Source organism: Phascolarctos cinereus, unplaced genomic scaffold (assembly GCF_003287225.1).
Source record: "Phascolarctos cinereus isolate Bilbo 61053 unplaced genomic scaffold, phaCin_HiC Scaffold_4;HRSCAF=312, whole genome shotgun sequence".
NCBI classification, from domain to species: domain Eukaryota; kingdom Metazoa; phylum Chordata; class Mammalia; order Diprotodontia; family Phascolarctidae; genus Phascolarctos; species Phascolarctos cinereus.
This window is the reverse complement of record NW_027555847.1, coordinates 368,441,312-368,449,932: the sequence shown is the minus strand read 5'-3', so window position 1 is coordinate 368,449,932 and position 8,621 is coordinate 368,441,312. Positions and strand designations below refer to the sequence as shown.

Sequence of the window (8,621 nt, the reverse complement as noted above, 5' to 3'; positions counted from 1 at the left end):
AGCAATACCACTTCTAGGTCTGTACCCCAAGGAGATCATAAAAATGGGGAAAGGACCCACGTGTCAAAAATATTTATAGCAGCTCTTTTTGTGATGGCAAAGAATTGGAAATTAAGGAGATGGCCATCAATTGCTGAACAAGTTTTAGTATATAAATGTATTGGAATACTATTGTGCTATAAGAAATAATGAGCAGGCAGACTTCAAAAAAAAAACTTGGAAAGACTTACCTGAACTGATACATGGTGAAATGAGCAGAACCAGGAGAACATTGTACACAGTAACAGCCACATTATCGGATGACTGACTTTGATAGACTTGGCTCTTCACAGCAATGTAAGAATCTAAGACAACTCCAAAAGATCCATGATGGAAATTGCTATCCATACCCAAAGAAAGAAATATGGACTCTGAATGCAGATGGAAGCATACGATTTGCTCTCCTTTTCCTTTGTTGCTTTGTTTTATTGCTTCATTCTCATGGTTCCTCCCATTAGTTCTAATTGTTCTTTACATCATGACCAATGGGAAAACATGATTAACATGAATGTATATGTAGAGCCTATATCAGATTATATGCCATCTTGGGGAGGAGGAAAGAAGTTGGAGGGTGAGAAAATGTAAAACTCAAAATCTTACAAAAGTGAATGTTGAAAACTAAAAATTAATTAATTAATTAAAAGATAAAACAAAAAAAGTATGAGAATATGCAAGAAAATTATGAAAAGAGAATAAACAGCTCAGTAAAGGAGGCACAAAAGAAAAAAAATGAAGAAAATAACACCTTAAAAAAACAGAATTTGCCAAATGGTAAATGAGGTAGAAAAATTCACCAAAGAAAAGAATTCTTTATTTTTATTTTTCACAAGGAGGAACTTGTCTTTGTATGTCTTACACAAAGTAGATGCTTAATAAGTGAATAGACAAGGGAAGGCTCAAACTCTTTTTAAAACACCAAAGTGAGTCTATGTATACCAGAGAAATGCTATATAACTGCTGGGGGGGGACCTCCAGTTCTCTTCCAGGGCAGACAAACAGACATACCAGGCCCTGAAAATATCTCTGGGTTAATAACAAAGACATTAGTGCACACTGCTAACACTTGATAGGGAATCAAGATAAACATGACAGTTTGTATTTAAAGTTGAAAAGGGTAAAAACCTACTAGACAATTCCTTCAATCTGCATTTCTAGTCTGTTTTATACAGTCAAGGTTTCAAGGAGTCCTTCCACAAGACAGTAGGGAAATTATGGGAATGCTCCAATCATAAGCCTTAGATGGTAGCTATTGTATTAGGGAATAAAGGAAAAAGTCTTTAAAAAGGGGGAGGGGTGCAACTAGAGTCCAAAGATATTGATCAGGCATTATTCCAGAGTTACTCACAGGATGTAGGTGCAGGTAGTCTGCAAACACAGGCGAGCAAAATGAAATTGTTTAATGAGGAATGAAAATCCATAAGACAATGGCATCTTGAAGGTACACAACGGGAGGGGAGAAGCTAGTACATCTGTTCTATCATATCCTTTCCATAGAACTTCTGCCTTACTTTATTCAATTCAATTGCCCTGGGTTTACTCACAAAATACTGGTAGGTATTCTGAGTTTAAAAATTAAAAAGCTAATCTAGTCTGTTTGTTGCAGAGTAACTGAAGCTAATATATACTTCCTTGTAGGCTGGTTTTGCCTCCTTTGAAAAGATCTAAGTCTTTTCTAGACATCAGAAGTGAATTTCTGCTCTATAGGATAGGAGGTCACTCTGCTTAAGGCTGAGGGTTTCAGCCAGATACAGGCTCTTGAGAGACAGCTGCCTTTGATCCAAAATGAATTTTAAAAATACACAATAACACTACCTTACTATGGCTAAAGAAGACAAAAAGGACCTCATTAAAAATTGATGAATTCCATGAATGGGCACTCTCAAAATATGCAAGGTCTTTAAAAAGCTTCATTAAAATAAAATTACTCAGAAACCTACAAAGCAAACAGAAAGAAACAAAAATTGCTCTGAATATTGATGGAGTGGGTGCCTTAGAGAAGCTCTTCATTCATGGGGGATGAGACAACTGACATGTGCTAGAACTGACCCACAAGGCCTTGGAACCAATGATGGCTTTACAGGTTCCTGTCCACCCACTAAGTCAGTTTGTAGCTCTGTAGGGGCTTCTCTCTGAATCGGTGGTAGTTTCTCATGGTGAGGTCTGATGGGTACTGCTACCATTGGTTCTGCATTTGATATTCCACATTAGCAACTTGGTCCATCAAAGCATATAACTCATCTAAAGAACCTTGGTTAGATTCCAGAGTGTTTTTTAAGTGAACAATGACATTCTTAAGATAAAGTTGTTTCTTCTGTTCCAGCTCAATTTGAGAAAATGCCTTAATCTTAATCCTTTGGCTTGTAAAAGTAGAATGACTTTGCCTAATCTCTCATGCCCTTCTCAGAATCCTTGTCTAGACTGACTGGTCTGGTTGACTGAAAGTTGGAAACCTAGATGTGTCACTCAATTTGTGTCCACCATTACCTGATGACAGTGCCACCTCTGGTCTATAAGGCTATCCCAAGGTGGGAGAAGTCATGGGTAGACTCCTTACAGTGAGGTACATGTACTGTAGGAGCCACCTTCAGAGATCCAGATTTATGAGAGTGGGACCCTTCCCAGTCAGATCAAGGGAAGCTGGTTTCTTTAGCGCAAAGTTTGACGTTATTTTGGCCATGATCTTCTTTATTCATGTCTTTTTCCAGGAAGAAGGGAGTTCTCAGTCTGAATTACTGTATCCATCTTTGGAAGAAAAGTCAATCTTCTTTGAACAAGCATACCATCACAAACTGTTGTATTAAAGGGCAGGACAACAGTTATTTTCAAGAGATTTTTTTTTCTGGTACAAAATGTCTATGAGGTTATTTGGTTGGAGTGGGTGCGTGACTAGTTGGAGTATTTATCTGAGGCAGTTTATAGATACTAGCTGGTCTAGTCCCGGGTCCCAAGCTACAAAGTACATTTGTATCTAGGGGAGAGTCAAATGAAGCACAACTATAGCTCCCCAACTTCTCAGTTTCCCCACCTGCATCTTTTTATAAGTCTCCCAGAGACTGTTCATTTAGTGAGCTCCTGAATCTCTTCTTCAATGTAATTAAAGTGACATCCTCTTCTCCTTCAGATAATTCCAGTATGGAGTCATCTAATCCATCTTCATCCTGTCCAAATCTACCCCAGGATGAGACTGGAGCACTGCTCTTAGGTAGAACAGAGTAGGAGGTTTTTAGGTAGGACAGATTTTAGTCTGCTCAGACCCTGAGACATCAAAACCACCAGAGAACTCTAGAGAGCAAGTCATATTGTGTGTAAGCATTGAAACAATCAACAATCTCTGCCTTTACCACGAGACCAATTGGAAGTAAGTTTCAGCTCCTGCTGGGTGTTCCTTTCAGGCGGAGTCAAAATAGCTGACTCCCATCTTCCCAAGGAAGCACAACTAGTCAACTTCAGGTTATACACGTGAGAGGTGGTAAGAGATCTACTTAAAGGTGGCCCTAAGACAAGTCACTGGCCCAGGGCACTAGGACTAAGTAATAAGTCACAGGCCAAGAGATCAAGTTCGGTTCTTCTACTACCTGAGGTCAACGGAATGTATCCTGTTCAAAGTTCAAACTGTGAATTACACCAGAGGCCATTATTACTCTTCTAGGTACTGAAGGGCAGACTAGCCTCATGAAGCTGGGGCAGAAAAGCTGGGTTCACAAAGGCTGTGGCGCCATCTTACCACTCACCTGAGCCCTGCCCACCCACAAGGCAGGCCCTGAGCCAACACCAACATGAGAGTGGGAGATCAAGAATTAATTTAAAAGTGGAATTAGCCAAATAGAAAAAGAGGTACAAAAGCTCACTGAAGAAAATATTTACTTAAAAATCACAATTGGGCAAATGGAGATTAATGATTTCATGAGACATGAAGAAAAAATAAAGCAAAATCAAAAGAATGAAAAAAATAGAAGAAAATGGGAAACATCTCATCAGAAAAACAACTGACTGGAAAATAGATTGAGGAGAGATAATTTAAAAATTTTTAGATTCCTTGAGATACATGACCTAAAACAGAGCCTAGATATCATATTTCAAGAGATTACAAAAGAAAAACTGCCCTCATATCTTTGATCCAGAGGGTAAAATAGAAATTGAAAGAATCTACAGATCACCTCTTGAAAGAGATCCATGAAAACTCCTAGGCATATTATAGCCAAATCCCAGAGCTCTCAGGTCATGGAAAAAATATTTCAAATAGCCAAAAAGAAACTATTCAGATACCATGGAGGCAGAGTCAGGATCACACAAGATTTAGTCACTTCCACATTAAAAAAGCAGAGGGCTTGGAATATGATATTAAAGAAGACAAAGGCACTAAGATTACAACCCAGAATAATCTACCCAGAAAAGCTTAATATAATCCTTCAGGGGGAAATGAACATTTAAGGAAATAAAATTAATGAAATAAAAGACCAGAGCTGAATAGACATTGAATTGACATTCAAACACAATATCAAGAGAAACATAAAAAGCTAAACTTGAAAGAGAAATCGTAAGGGATTTAATAAGGTTAAAATGTTTACACTCCTACATGGGAGGATAATACTTATAACTCCTAAGAACTTTATCAATATTAGGACAGTTAGAAGGAGTCTACATAGACAGAGACCAGTGGTGTGAGGTGATTATGTTGGCATGATCTCAAAAAATGAAGAGGTGAGAAAGAGGGATGCTTTAGGAGAAGGGAGAAGGGAGAAGAAGAATGGGGTAGATTACCTTACATAAAAAAGACATGCTAGGAAGAGCTTTTACAATGGAGAAGAAGATGAGGACAGTAAGGCAGTGGGCAATATTTGTATCTCACTATCATCAGAATTTGTTCCAAGAGAGAAGACTCTGTGTGTGTGTGTGCGTGTGTGTGTTTGTGTGTGTGTGTGTGTGTGTGTATACACTCAGTTGTATACGGAACTCTGTCTTACTCAATGGGGAAGTATGAGGGAAAGGAGGTAAGGCAAGGGCTTAGGGATAAAAGAGAGGGCAGATTAAGGGAGGCAGTCATCAGAAGCAAAACTGACTTTTAAAGAGAGACAGGGTAAAAAGAGAGAGAAGGATAAATAAAAGAAAATCTGTGACAACACCTAGAAATATGCCAGACACATCATAGATGTTTAATAAATGCTTGCACATTGATACATTACAAATCTGAGATAATATTTGTAAAGCACTTAATACAGTGTCTAGCATGCTGCTAGTGTTTTATAAATGCTAATTTCCTTCCTTTCTCTTCCCTCCCCAATATAAGAACCATTTACACAGCATTTTATGATTATAAATTCCTTTTTTTTTCCTATAACAAACTTATGGGATAGAAAGTACAATTCTTATTATTTCTTTTCTACAGATGAAGAAACTGATGACCAAAGTGGATAAGTGAATTGCCTGTGATCACATTGGTACATGTCAGAGCCAGAGCTGAATCTAATATCATGATTTCAGGTCCACCAGGCTTTTCCACCATACCACTCTTCTTTGCAATTATCAGTAGTAAAATTAAAGAACAACTGGAAATTATGTAGAATGGTAGAGCCAATGCAAAGGTGTTGGAATTAATAAAACTGACATAATCTAATGATAGTTTAAAATGATCAGCCAAATATTAATGTTTAGCAGAATACAATTTGGTTCTTTATTCTCATTGGTAATCACTGGGTCAGAGGTTTCTAGAACAGGTCACCTGAATCCCTGGTTACAAGTTAGTTTCTTTGGGGAGCCACAGGACTCAGTAGAATAGGAGTGAATGTGAACTCTACAGTATGTCACAATGCTGTTCCATTTTTTATAAGACTTTGGGGAAAATCTCCACTTCTTTATGACTAAATGTCAGGCTGAGGCATAAGCAGCATTCAGAACTGGAAGCACCAAACCTGAAATTCAAGGTGAAGGAGACCAGACAGGGAGCATATATGATCTTCTTGTGATCAATGACTGAGCAGAGAGTCAGTATCAGACAAGTGCTCAGAAACCAGAGGTCATTACTAAGGAATGTGATAAAGCCAGGCAAACAATCAAGAAAGTAAAAAACAAATCCAAACAAAAAGCTTTTGTGTTTTTAAGCTATACTGAGAAAAAGCAGAAATCAAAAGAAATAATAGGATCAACATTTAGGGTGGATGAGGTAGGTGGTTATAAGAAATGACAGTGAGAACGCGGAGTTACTTAGCTCATAATTTGCTTCTACTTTCTTTGTGAAAGAGAATGATCTTTGGATTGGAAAAGATAGAGCAAAAATGAATACCCAGAAAGTCCAAGGTGAGCAAAGAGAGTAAGAAAGCACTTAGCTACCTGTGATGAGTTCAAGTCATCAAGCCCAGATGAATTATGTTCCTAGCTACTAAAATAACTGGCATATATTGCTAAACCACTGTCAGTGATTTTTGACAGACCATAGGAAATAGAAAGAGAATTGCAGAATAGAAGGCTAAATGTTACCCCAATTGAAAAAAAGAGAATAGACTATCCAAATTGTAAGCCAGTGAGTCTGATTTCTGTCCTTGGGGGAAATAATGTATTTATTTAAAAATGCTTAGCAAGTGTCTAGGAAAGGAAATAGTGATTACAAAGTACCAGCATGGCTTAATTAAGAATAGGTCATGCCAGTCTAACCTCATTGCCTTTTTGGAATAAGGTATTAGTATGATACATCAGACAATGCTATAGATATGGTTTGATTATTTTATAATTGTTTATTATGTAATTAGCAATCAGAGAGCACAAGTATTTCAATAGACAAAGAACAAAAAAGAATTTAACATACTAAGCCACATCTGTTACAGAATTTGCTTTTTTAAGTATGTACTTGTATTGTTATAAAACATTTAATTTTATAAAGCATTAATAAAGCAACCTACTCTTGTGGATAGGATGCAGACAGCCACAGACTAGGTTAGTCAATCATATGATCAAGTAGTGCAGAACTGCTTAAAAAGGTAGATCTGACTAGTCAACACTAATGATTCCATATCTACTTGGAAACAGCTATCCAATGAAGTACCTCAGAGATATGTGCTTGACACTGTCCTTTTAAACATTCTGTGCTCCATTCTAGAAGCCATATTTGCAAGAAGGATATTGATAAGCTAGAGAGCCTCCAGAAGAGCACAAGACGATAGGGAAGGACCTTAACATCTTCCTACATGAAGATCTATTTAAGAAACTCAAGTGTTCAGTCTGGATGAAAGACTTAGATGAGACATATATCCGAGGATTTGAAGGACCAGTAGGTGGAAGAGGGATGAGACTCATTCTATTTGACCAAAGAGGGAGGAACCAGGAGCAGTGAGTGAAAGTTGATCTTCCTCACAATTTAACCTATTCAAAAGTGGAATGTCCTGTCCCTGGAGGAACTGCAAAGAAGTAGCAAAGGCTAAATAATATCTTGTTAAATATACTATAGGAGGGATTCTTTTTGTAAGTTGTCAAAAATCTCATCTAACTTACAACCTATGGCTCTGAGCCCCACAATGACTTTGGGCTCATATTACCAGAGTTACTTCCTTAGGGATGATCTCAAGAAAGTGAGCTTATCTTTTTGACTCATTATCCCTACCTGGAGTTCTTCCAGGAAAAAATTTCTAGTATATTCATGGTATAACTTGTACCTAACTTTCTATGCATTACTTCATTTGATCTATAATCAATCTTGTGCAATAGAACATGCAGGTATTATAATCCCCATTTTATAGATGGAGCACCAGGCTCAGAGAAGTTAAGCAACTTTCCCATAAGTCATACAGTTAGCTATATCCAAGTCAAGATTCATAACAAGTCCTCTAACATTAGTCCAGTGCCCTTCCTATTACACTATTCTGAAACTGAAACAAAATCTACCTCAGAAAATTAGCCTCATATACTTTTTTTCTCTTATCCTAGAACTAATAACTGGCTCCCTAGGCGATGCCACAATTCTCCACATCTAGGAAATCCCGATAAACAAAATCACTCTGGGTTGAAGAAGCTGGAGAAGCTTCTTCTGTCTTCCTTTTCTATCACTCATTAGTACCAGTACATTTTTCTGAGAAGAAACTGTGGGTTAGAAATGGGAAGCCAGGAAGACAAGAGCTATTTTAGCTAAGTTTTCTTTTACCACAACCTAAATCCTATAGAACCAAAAGAAAACTTTTCTCAATTCAGAAAGGCAACCGGGAGAATCTGACTCACAAAATCTAGTTTTCCTGGGCTCTAAGGCTAGGACAAACTGTAATGTAATAAGAAAGAAACTTGTCTCCTAGATTCAATAATGTCCATGGATATCTGGGCCATGCCACTTGAAGGCAGCATAGTCAGTAGGAGACTGAAGAAGAACCAGTAGCCATGTTTATCCAAGATGATTCTGAAGCCTCTCTAGTATGATCTCATAGATTTGTCTAAGGAATTATACCTAGATTGTAAATTCCACAAAAATTATGTCTTTTATTTTGATAATATTCAATGTATGGGCTGAATGCTATGAATATGTCTCGCACTGTGCTAGCACTATTGGGTATAAAAAAGAAGCCAAACACATCTGCCCTTTCCTCTCTAGGTTTGAGAGGGAACAC

At 37.6% G+C, this 8,621-nt stretch overlaps 1 pseudogene; it reads right to left on the bottom strand.

Moving 5' to 3' along the window:
• Positions 1–2,029: 2,029 nt before the first annotated feature.
• Positions 2,030–3,337, bottom strand: LOC110215920 (S100P-binding protein-like; annotated as a pseudogene).
• Positions 3,338–8,621: the final 5,284 nt, after the last annotated feature.